This window comes from Bufo bufo, chromosome 1, assembly GCF_905171765.1.
Source record: "Bufo bufo chromosome 1, aBufBuf1.1, whole genome shotgun sequence".
NCBI classification, from domain to species: domain Eukaryota; kingdom Metazoa; phylum Chordata; class Amphibia; order Anura; family Bufonidae; genus Bufo; species Bufo bufo.
Genome location: NC_053389.1, coordinates 456,176,694 through 456,191,134, shown reverse-complemented (window position 1 = coordinate 456,191,134; position 14,441 = coordinate 456,176,694).

The following is a 14,441-nucleotide window of genomic DNA, read 5'->3' as shown; positions in this document are numbered from 1 at the left end:
TGGCCCACTCTATTTAGGGATGTCAAGTCCTACGTGTCAGCCTGTGAGGTTTGTGCTAGGTCTAAGACACCTAGGACTCGCCCTGCTGGTAACCTACGACCCCTACCCATTCCCAGTAGACCCTGGTCCCATATCTCGATGGACTTTATTACTGACCTACTGCTGGCGGAGGGTAAGACTGTCTAAACTCCCGAATGCCAAGACCCTGGGGTCTATTTTTGTGAAAGAAATTGTACGGTTACATGGTATCCCGGAAAATATTGTATCTGACAGGGGTGTGCAGTTTGTGTCCAAGTTTTGGAGGGATTTCTGTCAAAGATGTCAGATTTCGTTGTCTTTTTCCTCCGCCTACCACCCTGAGAGCAATGGGCAGACTGAACGCCTTAATCAGTCTGTGGAACAATTCCTGAGGTCGTATGTTGCTGATGACCAGCAATTATGGGTTAAATACCTTCCGTTGGCAGAATTTGCTTTGAATAACTGTGTTAATTCTGCTGGGGTCTCCCCTTACTTTTATAACGATGGTTTTCATCCCCGTTTTCATTCTGGGTCGTCCGTCTCCTCCTCTAACCCTGAAGCGGATAAACTCTCCTCTGAACTGTTCACAGTTTGGGCCCGGGTTCAATCGAACCTAGAAAAGGCTCAAAGTTCCCAAAAACTCAAGGCCGATAGGAGACGTTCCAAGGGGGTGAACTTTCAGGTTGGGGATAAAGTATGGTTGTCCTCCAAGAATCTATCTCTCAAGGTAGCTTCTAGAAAATTTGCTCCTCGTTTTATTGGACCGTATAAGATCACGGAGGTGTTTAATCCGGTATCGTTTAAGTTGGAGCTGCCCGAGTCATTCCACATTCATAATGTATTTAATAAATCTCTACTTAAAAAATATTTTGAACCTGTTGTACCGTCGAAAGCCTCGCCTCCGCCGGTTCTTGTTAATGATGCTGTAGAGTATGTGGTGTCTAAGATAGTGGATGTCAGGAGAGTGCGTAATTCCTTACAGTACCTGATTCACTGGAAGGGGTATGGACCCGAAGAGAGATCTTGGGTTCCTGCTAGGGAGGTTCATGCTCGTAGACTGGTTAAAAAAATTTCATTTAGAACACCCTGAAAGGCCAAGTCTTGGGTCCGGTGGCCCCTCGTAAAAGGGGGGGTACTGTCACGGGGCACCAAAGTTGCACTCGGTCTCCCATCAGCCGCAGACCTGCTGCTTAGCTTTGGGAGCGAGGATCTGTGTTTGGCCTCGCTCCCAGGGCGGCTTTGCTAGCTGGGAGGCTCCCTGCTCTTAGGTCTGCCTTGAGCGCCGAGCTGATCACTCAGTGCTCGACTTGTCTGTCTGTCGGTCATGTGACGCTGGCCATATCACATGACCCTCAGACCCCACTATAAATACAGGCAAGGAAAAAGACGCTGGGATTTTAATGCGATTTTAAAGTGCATGTTTGTAAGTATGTACTAATAAACTTTTTAAACGAGCTATCGGAGCTTCACTATGGTGGGAGCAATTTGTATCCACAGAAAATTTTGAATTAAAGAAGCTAGGAATCCCAGTAGACTCACCAGGTGTATGCTGTCATATAATCCGTGGTTGAGCCCTGTGTAACAGCGTGTGAACGTGCATCTTCCCTGCGGAGAACCAACCTGTCTACAGAGGATATCTGTGATACTGTCAATGTAGGATTGGCACACTCAAAACATGCGGAGCCCCACGGAGTTGAAACAATTTATTATAACTACGTTTGATAAAATATGATAAAATACAATAAAATACATAAAATAAATTAAACAATGGTAGTAGTTTTGTAATATTCAAATCAACTTATTGCAGACAAAGTATCCTGGATGTTCTCAATAGTGGATGGGTCTGCAATGACACACAATAGATGCTTAACTGCAGATCCTAACAAGAGGGTGTTGTCTTGCAAATAAAACGCACTCTAGGTCACTACAGTCCATATGTATACAAGTCACAAAATATTCAGAAGGACTGTTTGAATTCCAGGAGGTTGCATCAAACTCTGGTTATATTCATATGCAAGAAAAACGCACTGAGAGACTCTACATGCAGAAAAGCGCATACAGTGATTTCCTATGCAGGCACTATATTCCTATCTCTGTATATCTACAGTTTCTGCAATCCATGCATTCCAAGGTTGTTATAGGAGTTTTTCATAAGAATTTTCTGCATGCATTTATATTTGTATTTTTCTCAAGAATTCTATTCAAGAGGATCCTCAAAGAAGTTATTCCACACAAAGTCCCGATTGCAATATTCACATATGAACGCTATATTGTTGTTTCGTTATAAATGTAAGTTTGTAACGATAACCCACATTTGTGGGCTTACCTGGCCTTTTTATTCAGCTGTTTTTTTCTGGGTGATTGTCGCTTCCGACTTTAGGCCGGCGTCCCGGTCTTTACTGTGTCAGCGGCTTAGTATTCCCCAGTGATGACTTTCAGCTGTGATACGCTTGATATTGGTAGAGTGCCGTGTAAGTACAATCTGTGTACCACAGGGCAGTTTAAACCTACCGATCTACCCTATTGTTTTACTTTGTAAGTTGCAGGATATCCATCAGTAGGAGATCTGCAGACCTTGGTAACTTTTTGAAGGGAGGAAGAAAAAAGAATCTGTTTTACACCGTATATTTATGATACGTGCGGTCCGAACCTTTATTCACATAAATACAGGCAGCCTGCTGGCCACAGGTTGCCTGTTAATTCTAGGTTCCTGGCTATTTGTTGGACTACTAATTACTCACCTGATCTGGTTCCCTGACGATCCTTTGCCTGCTCCTCCTGTACTGCGCATCCCTCCTGGTATTGTGACCTCGGCTCCCACCTGACTACTCTTTGCGGACTCCTCTGGTACTTCTCTACTCTCCTGGTATTTGACCCTGTCTTCTCCTGACTATTCTTTGCTTAACCCTTTGTACTGCGTAGCTCTCTTGGTTCTGACCTGGTCCGTTCACATTCCGTTATTTGTCTTGTCTGTCTTCCCAGCACGTATCCTAAATTAGGGACTTCCGTCTAGTTGTCGCCATTCAGTAGGACTTGCGAGGCAAGTAGGCAGGGCCAGGGGTGAGGGTGGAGCGCAGTGGTCACTGTCCTCCCCCCTGTGTGTAGTGTACGTGACCGTCACAGGAGCTCTGAAAAATGAAAGGTGGAATCTAATTGGCCAGTTTACCTTTACACCACTTTTGATAAATCTCCCACATTATCTTATTGAAAGAGGCCACTGCCGTTAGGGAGTACCATTACCATGACCATGTCATTGACCACTTGCAGAGACATACAAATTGGCAGGTGTCTTTATCACAAGATCATAAATGGAATTCAGTTCATCCATCAGTTGCTTAATGTTATAGCTTCAACTAGCTCGTTAAGTATTGTTGAGGTATTGTTGCTGATGACACAAAGATTTGTAACAGGGTTGATGTTCCTGGAGGGATACACCAAATGGAAAAGGACTTAGGAAAACTAGAGGAATGGTCAAAAATATGGCAACTAAAATTTAATATTGATAAGTGCAAGATAATGCACCTGGGACGTAAAAACCCAAGAGCAGAATATAAAATCAGTGATACAGTCCTAACCTCAGTATCTGAGGAAAGGGATTTAGGGGTCATTATTTCAGAAGACTTAAAGGTAGGCAGACAATGTCATAGAGCAGCAGGAAATGCTAGCAGAATGCTTGGGTGTATAGGGAGAGGAATTACCAGTAGAAAGAGGGAGGTGCTCATGCAGCTCTACAGAGCACTAGTGAGACCTCATTTGGAGTATTGTGCTCAGTACTGGAGACCATATCTCCAGAAGGATATTGATACTTTGGAGAGAGTTCAGAGAAGAGCTACTAAACTGGTACATGGATTGCAGGATAAAACTTACCAGGAAAGATTAAAGGACCTTAACATGTATAGCTTGGAAGAAAGACGAGACAGAGGGGATATGATAGAAACTTTTAAATACATAAAGGGAATCAACAAGGTAAAAGAGGAGAGAATATTTAAAAGAAGAAAAACTGCTACAAGAGGACATAGTTTTAAATTAGAGGGGCAAAGGTTTAAAAGTAATATCAGGAAGTATTACTTTACTGAGAGAGTAGTGGATGCATGGAATAGCCTTCCTGCAGAAGTGGTAGCTGCAAATACAGTGGAGGAGTTTAAGCATGCATGGGATAGGCATAAGGCCATCCTTCATATAAGATAGGGCCAGGGGCTATCCATAGTATTTAGTATATTGGGCAGACTGGATGGGCCAAATGGTTCTTATCTGCCGACACATTCTATGTTTCTATGTTTCTATGTTTCTATGTTTCTATGTTTCTATGTTTCTATGAGTACAAGTTGTCTGTAATATATAGTTGTGAAAGATGTCTGAAATGAAGACGGTGAAAATATTGTTTTAATATTTAGTTGGATGATATCAATAACATAATGTAACTAAAAACTGATGTATTCCAGTAAAGAATGATTGATAATTAAGGAATTAAAATTATGGTGGACCAGGTTGTGGTTTATATGCATTTATCAACAGGGTTTATTTAGAGGATGCAGGCCAAACAAGAGGCTGGCCAAAATGCATGTCTTATGCATATACTGCTGTTTACTAAAATAATATATTTTTTTATTGTATCTTATTCAGCTGTCTAGTGCTTGTTCTGGGTTATTTTTTACAGAGCCACAGAAAAGACTAGTGCTTATATAGCACCATCATGATATGTATAGTGGGGGGAAAAATGTCCCTGCATCTTATGGGGCGAATATTAATGAGCGCTTCCATTATGGAGGCGCTCACTAATACCGGAGGACCGGGAAGCGGTGAAGGCTCTGTATGCACCGCTTCCTGGTCCTCCGCTGTCGGCTGTGCTGTGGCTGCGCACAGCGTCAGGGCGGTCTGTGACCTCATGCTGTGCATGCTGGTTCACAGCACAGCCGAAGTAGGAGAAGGAAGAAGAGTGCTGGCGGTACAGAGCGACGGCGCCCGGAGCAGGAGAGGTAAGTGATTTATTTTATGTCATCTGAGGCATGGGGCACATCTGAGGTAATGGGGGATGATCAAAAGAGGCATGTGGGCAGATCAAAAGAGGCTTGGGGGCCAATATAAGACTGGGGCTAGTCAAGAGAGGCATGGGGGCTGATATGAGGCTGGGGACTGATCAAACCTCAGCAAAAAGACACACCTTACCATCGAGGCCTTCTGCAATTTCGCTGATAAATATATTAAACAATATGGGTCCCAGAACAGATCCCTGAGGTACCCCACTGGTAACAAGACCTTGGTCTGAATATACTCCATTGACTACAACCCTCTGTTGCCTGTCCCTCAGCCACTGCCTAATCCATTCAACAATATGGGAGTCCAAGCCCAAAGACTGCACTTTATTGATAAGCTTTCTATGTGGGACAGTATCAAAAGCCTTACTAAAGTCTAGATAAGCGATGTTTACTGCACCTCCTCCATCTATTATTTTAGTCACCCAATCGAAAAAATCAATAAGATTAGTTTGACATGATCTCCCTGAAGTAAACCCATGCTGTTTTTCATCTTTCAATCCATGGGATTTTAGATGTTCCACAATCCTCTCCTTAAGTATGGTTTCCATTAATTTCCCCACTATTGATGTCAGGCTTACTGGCCTATAGTTGCCCGATTCCTCCCGACTACCTTTCTTGTGAATGGGCACAACATTTGCTAATTTCCAATCTTCTGGGACGACTCCTGTTGCCAGCGATTGGTTAAATAAATCTGTTAATGGTTTTGCTAGTTCAACGCTGAGCTCTTTTAATAGCTTTGGGTGTATCCCATCAGGCCCCTGTGACTTATTTGTATTAATTTTAGACAGCTGACTTAGAACCTCTTCCTCTGTAAAGACACATGCATCAAAAGATTCATTAGTCTTCTTTCCTAACTGAGGTCCTTCTCCTTCATTTTCCTTTGTAAAAACTGAACAGAAATATTCATTGAGGCAGTCAGCTAGTTCTTTATCTTCTTCTATATACCTTTCTTCTTTTGTTTTTAATTTGGTAATTCCTTGTTTTAGTTTCCTTTTTTCATTTATTTACTCTTTATAGCTTTATAGCTGTGACAATGATAAATCTACAGATCAACATTCATGTCAATCTGCATACCTATCCACAAATACCTGCCACCATTCAAGCCAGTACCAACATTTGACCTTGAACTGACTCCTCACAAGTTTCTACTGCTGTTTTCCACAGTCACTACCCAATGACTAAATGTAACACTAGTGTCCGTCATGATTACTAACAGGAATGCAACAGATCATCCCACCTATGGATCCACATTCAATGCTCAGTAAACAGGAAAAAAAAAAAACATGGATGTCAGCATCTCCCTCAATAGTTCTTTTAGTTAATTAATCCATGATGTGCAAAAAAAAAAAAAATGCAATATTTCAGCTACATGATGCTTGAGAAAGGCTATGATGTAGCTGAAACGTTGTGTTTTTTGTACATCTTGGATTGATTAAATAAAGGAACCATTGAGGGAGATGGTGATGTCCATGGAATTTTTTTTTTCTTTCTCAGATTAATGTGCTCCAAGTCTCCCCATGCTACAAAGGTGGTCACATTAGTTGGCTTATATTACTGTAGACATTAATGTGACTTGCTGACGTCAATCAAGGAACAAGTTTATTGTCTGGGCTTTAGTGTTTTTGTCTCATTCGGATTCCTTTACGTTTGATACTGATGGTTGCTGTGACCATAGTGTTCTAAACGCTGTTTGTGGTTTCGTTTGTAGTTTTGTGTTATCACTTCAGTTTGACATCTGGTTACATCTTTAACATTCAGCCTATCCCTCATTTATGTCTTTGGACTATCTTCTGTTGATGACTTCAGTTTCTACACTTCTCTTATTTGTTGAATCGAGTTTGGTGAATGGCAATGACTAGCTTTTTACTGTGTATTTTCTACAAACTGCACATCTCACCACCATGTAACGAGATGAAAAGTTCCTTTGACTGTATGTGTTGAACATCTTAACAGATAAGATACACCATAATGAAACACCTTCAGCATTTGGAAACTATGCATTAGGTAAATATACTCACAAGGTTTATAGTATTATCTGTAAAGCCTCTCCATGCAACTCAATACCTTATGTAATTCAACAAAGAGAATCGGTACACGTATTTACCTAATAAAGTTAAATTTTATTGCGACATAAAATACATACAAACATAAATGTAGAGACCATACAGCGTGCTTATAAGAGGCAGTCCACATTATATCCACTGTAGATGAGTTAAATTGCTTGACTTGCTGCAATCACTTTCAATACACCCTATATCTGGAATCTAGATCAGCATGTATTATTCAAAGCTGTATCTAGCCATAATATTGTGATAACTTCTGGTGTGGAGCAAGTCAAGCATGGGTCTATGGCGAGCATAAATGACATTCATATATAAGGCTGCATCCTATCTGAGTAGATACAATTCTCAATGCATATTCAATATACATTCAGAGTGGATGCATCAAATCGATCCAAGTTGCTCACCTACCCAATGTCCAGTGGTCTACGTGTAGGCTCTCTCTGACAAGCGTACTCCTCGACGTACGTTTCGCTAATGCTTCTTCAGGATGTATCTACTCAGATAGGATGCAGCCTTATATATGAATGTCATTTATGCTCGCCATAGACCCATGCTTGACTTGCTCCACACCAGAAGTTATCACAATATTATGGCTAGATACAGCTTTCAATAATACATGCTGATCTAGATTCCAGATATAGGGTGTCTTGAAAGTGATTGCAGCAAGTCAAGCAATTTAACTCATCTACAGTGGATATATTGTGGACTGCCTCTTATAAGCACGCTGTATGGTCTCTACATTTATGTTTGTATGTATTTTATGTCGCAATAAAATTTAACTTTATTAGGTAAATACGTGTACCGATTCTCTTTGTTGATTTATATATTATGGAGGTACACCCTTGTTAACACAAGGCTGTTTTGATCCAGTTGAAGTACCTTATGTACCTATCCTACTTCCAATGTAATCAACAGAGGGGCCACAATAGTGAAGTAACAGATGGTAGTAAGAATGCACAAACTTTATTATACTCACAGAATAAAAAGTTAAATTAATCAGCATATAAAACATTAGATTCGCCCATTTGCTTTCAGCTATAAGAAATTGTGATTAACTGCAGATTGCGAATTAGAACGATCTTCCACCATTGGATAATGTTATGTGTGTATGAACTCCTTTTCATTTCCTTACATGTTGGTGAGCTGCTTGGTTTCTTTTTGTATGTTATTGAGACTGGAAAGTGACATATTTCCTTAAATCTGCTGCGCGCAATAGTGCATACCTTAGAGGGCAATTACTGTATTTGTCATATGTGCTTTTGAGGCAAACAACTCTCAGACTAGCAGTTCAAAATTATGGCATGGATTGCTAACACTATTTGGGGGAACTTCTAGATATATTCAAGTCCAGGACTCCAAGCTTGAGCCATAAAGAAATGTTGATGTTTCTGTAAGAATATAATAATCTTGTATAATTTCAACTAGTTACTAAAAATGACTGAAGTCCAGTAATTACTAAACCATTTGGTTCTAAAGATCTGGTGGTTTCAAATCTGCTTATTAAACAAGTTGATTGGCTGAACTCAGCCAGCTAAAAAGTATTAAGGAAGATTTCAGACTGCACAAAGCCACTTAAAGAGGTTGTCTCATCTCAGACATTGGTGGCATATCGCGAGTGCAGCGCTACCCAAAGAAGCCGGATTGGACAATGGCTGGAGAGGGTTAAAAAAAATAAAAAATCATTTAACTCACCTTAATCCACCTTGACGTCATCCCAGGTCCTTAAACTATAGTTAATGCTCTCCACAGGTCCTATACAGTAAAAGAGTCAGACGGAGATGCCCGGCATCGCGAGCAAGTGGATTAAGGTGAGTTAAATGATTTTTTATTTTTTTTAACCCCCTCCAGCCCTGTTTTACTTAGCATTCTGTATTCAGAATGCTATTATTTTCCCTTATAACCATGTTATAAGGGAAAATAATAAGGTTCGGGTCTCCATCCCGATCGTCTCCTAGCAACCGTGCGTGAAAATCGCACCGCATCCGCACTTGCTTGCGGATGCTTGCGATTTTCACGCAACCCCATTCATTTCTATGGGGCCTGCGTTACGTGAAAAACGCACAAAGAGAAGCATGCTGCGATTTTCACGCAACGCAAAAGTGATGCGTGAAAATCACCGCTCGTGTGCACAGCCCCATAGAAATGAATGGGTCAGTATTCAGTGCGGGTGCAATGCGTTCACCTCCCGCATCGCATCCGCGCGGAATACTCGCTCGTGTGAAAGGGGCCTAAAACTTTCACTGTGAGTAAACACACAGTTGATAAGAACTGAGCTACTTGTAATTCTCCTTCTCTAGTGCTGAGGAGATCAAAGCTGTGGATTAGCCTGCCCTTCCTCCTCAGCTGCAGAGTTAACCCCTTCAGTACTCCTCACACATCCATAGCCCTTCCTTAGTGCTATGTTTGGGGAGCTGTGTGACCAGTGAATGTCATTTACAAAATGATCCAAACATGAAGTAGACATATGGGAAATGTAAAGTAAACCATTTTAGGAGGTATTACTATCTGTTTTAAACGCAGAGAAATAGAAATGTTGAAAATTATGAATTTTTCCAAATTTTTGGTAAAATTGGCATTTTTTTATAAATAAAAATGAAATATTTTGACTCAAATTTACCATTGTCATGAAGCACAATGTGTGACGAAAAAATTATCTCAGAATGGCTTGGATAAGTAAAAGCGTTCCAAAGTTATTACCATATAAAGTGACACATGTCAGATTTGCAAAAAATGGCCAGGTCCTTAAGGTGAAAAATGGCAGGGTCCTTAAGGGGTTAAACTACAGTATGTGTCCTCCAGGATAAACACGTGACTTCTTTTTTTTTAGTCTTAGTGGTTTAGACTACTTTAGTATTTTTAGTTATGTGCTACTGGCTCTTCTGTCATCTCGGGAAGGTGGGGCAGATATTGTTTTACAAAGTATTTGTCGCCTTTCAGTCTTTGACCATTGAACTGAACTCATTCCTTCTGTGTTAATTAGAGATGAGCGAAATTATGAAAAATTCGATTTGGCTGCTTCGCCGAATTTCACAAAGAAATACAATTTTTGACAAATGACTTAGTCACAAAGCACATTCCTTTGTATGTAGTGAGCGCAATGATGGGGAATGCCCCTCCCCCGCAGTGGCGGATTACAATAGGGACGTTCGGGTCGGCAGCCCCGGGCCCAGCACCGCTGGGGGGCCCAACGCTGACCCGAACGCCCACATACTGCGGCGGGGCACGGGAGCGCATAGCTCCCTGTCCCGTCCGCGATCACCGCCATAGGCCTGAGGCCTATGCGGTAGAGAAATCCCGGCGCAGGCGTGTGTGATGACGTCATCATCGCGCGCCTGTGCCGGAACGCAGCACTGTGACGCGCCTGACTCATCCCGCCTTCCTCTGCGAGCAAGCGCCTGGCCCTGGACATAGGTGAGTATTTATTTATCTTTTTCATTTTTTTGGTCATTTTTTGTTTTTTTTATTTCATGTGCCTACTTGGGGGGGCAGTGTGGGGACAAATTACTATATGGGGCAGTGTGGGGACAAATTACTATATGGGGCAGTGTGGGGGCAAACTACTATGTGGGGGCAGTGTGGGGACAAATTACTATATGGGGCAGTGTGGGGGCAAATTACTATGTGGGGGCAGTGTGGGGACAAATTACTATATGGGGCAGTGTGGGGACAAATTACTATATGGGGCAGTGTGGGGACAAATTACTATATGGGGCAGTGTGGGGACAAATTACTATATGGGGCAGTGTGGGGACAAATTACTATATGGGGCAGTGTGGGGGCAAATTACTATGTGGGGGCAGTGTGGGGGAAATTGCCATGTGGGGACAGTGTGGGGTAATTTCTATTATTACTATGGGGGGATTACTATGTGGGGGCAGTGTGGTGGAAATTACTATATGGGGGTGTTGCTATTGGGGAGGCACTGTAGGGGCAATTCTATTATTTCTGGGGACACTATACAGGGATTATTGCCTGGAGCACAATAGAGGGTGTTATTATTACTGGGGGCACTCTAGGGGACATTATAGCTGCTGTGGACACTATAGGAACATTTGGGGTAATTTATCAAACTGGTGTAATGCAGAACTGGCTTAGTTGCCCATAGCAGCCAATCAGATTCCACCTTTCATATTTGACAGCTCTTTTGGAAATCCAGTTCTACTTTACACCAGTTTGATAAATTACCCCAATTATGTCTATTAGGGTCACTATTTTTAGTCAGTATAGTCAGTATAGTTCCTGGAGCATTGGGAAGCACAACGGGCACAGTATTGGGGGTGGCAGGATGACACTGTGGGGACACCAGGATGGGGAGGTTGATGGAAAAATTTAGAAATCTAACGTGTCTGTGTTACAAACTGTAGAGACGAGATGCGGCTGAAAGAATTTGCCATGGTGGTCTGGGTCAAATGGAGGAGAAGAGGAAAGAGAAGGTCTACATGACAGGAGATGTCACTGGATGTAAGAGGTATGTGGTGCTGTTTTCTCCTCCATGTCTTTTTTATTACAATTATATGTATTTTAAATTTGGTGACCAAATGTTTCAGTTTAGGACCCAATTTGGGGTATTTTTTTTTTTTGTCTGAAGATGTCATATGGCCTAAGAAGAGACTGTGGAGCCCATGAAGCACCGCAGCCTCTTCATACAAAAAATAAAAATAAAAAAATAAAATGGAGGGGGGGGGGGCCCAAGTTGGGTAGACAGCACCGGGCCTTTCATGCACTTAATCCACCCCTGCTCCCCCGCCATGTCATTGAACCCCTCAAATGTCATGTTCATCACTGATTACGGCATGTGAGGTTACCATTTAGGCCGAGTTCACACGAACGTGTGTGACCCGTGCCCATGCTGCGGCCAGTAAATTGCGGGCCGCAATGCACGATCGCCGGCCGTGGGTCAGCCGCATCGGATCGCGAAACCTATTCACTTTAATGGGTCCGCGATCCGCACGTTCCGCAAAAAGATAGGACCTGTTCTATCTTTTTGCGGAACGGAAGTCAACCCCACGGAAGCACTCCGTAGTGCTTCCGAGGGGTCCCGTTCCGTGCGGCCGTTCCACAATTCCGGATTTGCGGACCCATTGCAGTGAATGGGTCCGCATTCGTGATGCGGAATGCACACGGAACTGTGGCCGTGTATTGCGGGCCGCAATTTGCGGGCCGCAATACGGCCACGGATCACACACGTTCGTGTGAACTAGGCCTTAGGCTCAGGATACAAAAAAAAAATACTCACCTTATACATTTGCTCGTGTAAAGGCCATCGTGGCCATCTTGATTTTGCATGGTGATGTGATGACGTCACCTTATCCGGCCAGCATGCCGACGTGGTGACGTCAAGATTTCGTGTAGTTTTTTTGTTCCGCCATTTTAGGCCTCTTTCACACGGGCGAGTTTTCCGTGCGGGTGCAATGCGTGACGTGAACGCATTGCACCCGCACTGAATCCGGACCCATTCATTTCTATGGGGCTGTGCACACCAGCGGTGATTTTCACGCATCACTTGTGCTTCGCGTGAAAATCACAGCATGTTCTATATTCTGTGTTTTTCACGCAACGCAGGCCCCATAGAAGTGAATGGGGCTGCGTGAAAATCGCAAGCATCCGCAAGCAAGTGCGGATGCCATGCGATTTTCACGCATGGTTAATAGGAGACGATTGGGATGGGGACCCGATCATTATTATTTTCCCTTATAACATGGTTTTAAGGGAAAATAATAGCATTCTTAATACAGAATGCATAGTACAATAGGGCTGGAGGGGTTAAAAAAAAATAATATATATATATATCTCTATCTCTTACCTTAATCCACTTGATCACGCAGCCCAGCTTCTCTTCTGTCTTCTTTTTTGCAGTGCACAGGAAAAGGACCTTTGATGACGTCACTGTCACGAGGGTATCGAGAACCATGCCTGACTCCGTTATACCCGGGGTCAGGAAGTCGCAGCGGTTGGCTGCACGCTCTATTTAAGATAGGGCTGTTTTCCTTATGGTAGCTTTCTGGGTTTGCTTTGCAAACCCTTTTGGCTCAATCAGGGATCCGTAGCTCCTTCTCCTCAGCTGTTCCTTGTCCAGCACTCCCAACCTCCTTATATTCCTCTCTCACACTTCTCTGGTTGCCAGAGAGAACTTCCTGCCTGGACATCTATTCTGACCTTCTGGAGCTGTGTTGCTGCGTTCTCTGGTAGTTGGTTCAGAACACTACCCTCCGGATCCCTGTTGGACCTTTGTGGTCTATTGTGATCGCCCACCTGGGTGTATGTGTTTGTCTGTTTTGTCTGTCCTCTCCCTGGTGTTTCCCTCTTAGTGATAGTGGTGCGGACTAGCGATCCCACCGGCCCGTTCACTATCTAGGGCTCATTTTAGGGAAAGCCAGGGTTTAGGCACGTGATCGCCGCACGGGTGAGGAACCCGTCTAGGAACGGCAGTCAGGTGCTAGCCGCAAGGTGAGTTAGGGGTCACCACCTTTCCCTCTCCCTTGGGCAGGTCTTTTCCTTTTATCCTCCCTGTGCGTGACGTCGGTCATTACAGTCACTGCGCTCATCACATGGTCCGTCACATGATCCATCACCATGGTAAAAGATCATGTGATGGACCATGTGATGAGCACAGTGACGTCATCAAAGGTCCTATTCCTCAAAGAAGAAGACAGAAGAAAAGCCGGGCTGCGCGATCAAGTGGATTAAGGTGAGTTAAATTATTTTTTATTTTTTTAACCCCTCCAGCCCTATTGTACTATGCATTCTGTATTAAGAATGCTATTATTTTCCTTTATAACCATGTTATAAGGGAGAATAATACAATCTACTGAGTACCAAACATGCCGATTTTTCTCATGTGCGTGCAAAACGCATTACAATGTTTTGCACCTCCGTGGAAAAAACGCAAACATGGAACGCAATCGCAGTGAAAACTGACTTGTTTTAGTGTCAAAATCGCACCATTTTCCCTGAACACATCCGGCCCCAATCCGCAACGCCCGTGTGAAAGAGGCCTTAGGAAAAATTGATTAGTTACCATAACGAGACAGGAAATTTGGCATTGCAGCCCTTAAAATGTTTCCTGAAATTCGAATCGAAGTCAATTCGTTTAGCTTTGATTCGCTTTGGCTTTTTTAATCATTCACATTCATAGTGCAAATCTTGAGATACTTAAAGTGTACCTAAACTTTCAAGTGCACTTTATTAAAAGTTATAGGAAAGGGTCCAAAAATATTTGTAATGTACTTTTATTATTATTTATTAACTATTTCATGGGAAATAGGCATCTGAAGTTCAGGTGCCTGTTCGCGCTTTAGAATTCATTAACCCATACACCTTGTAT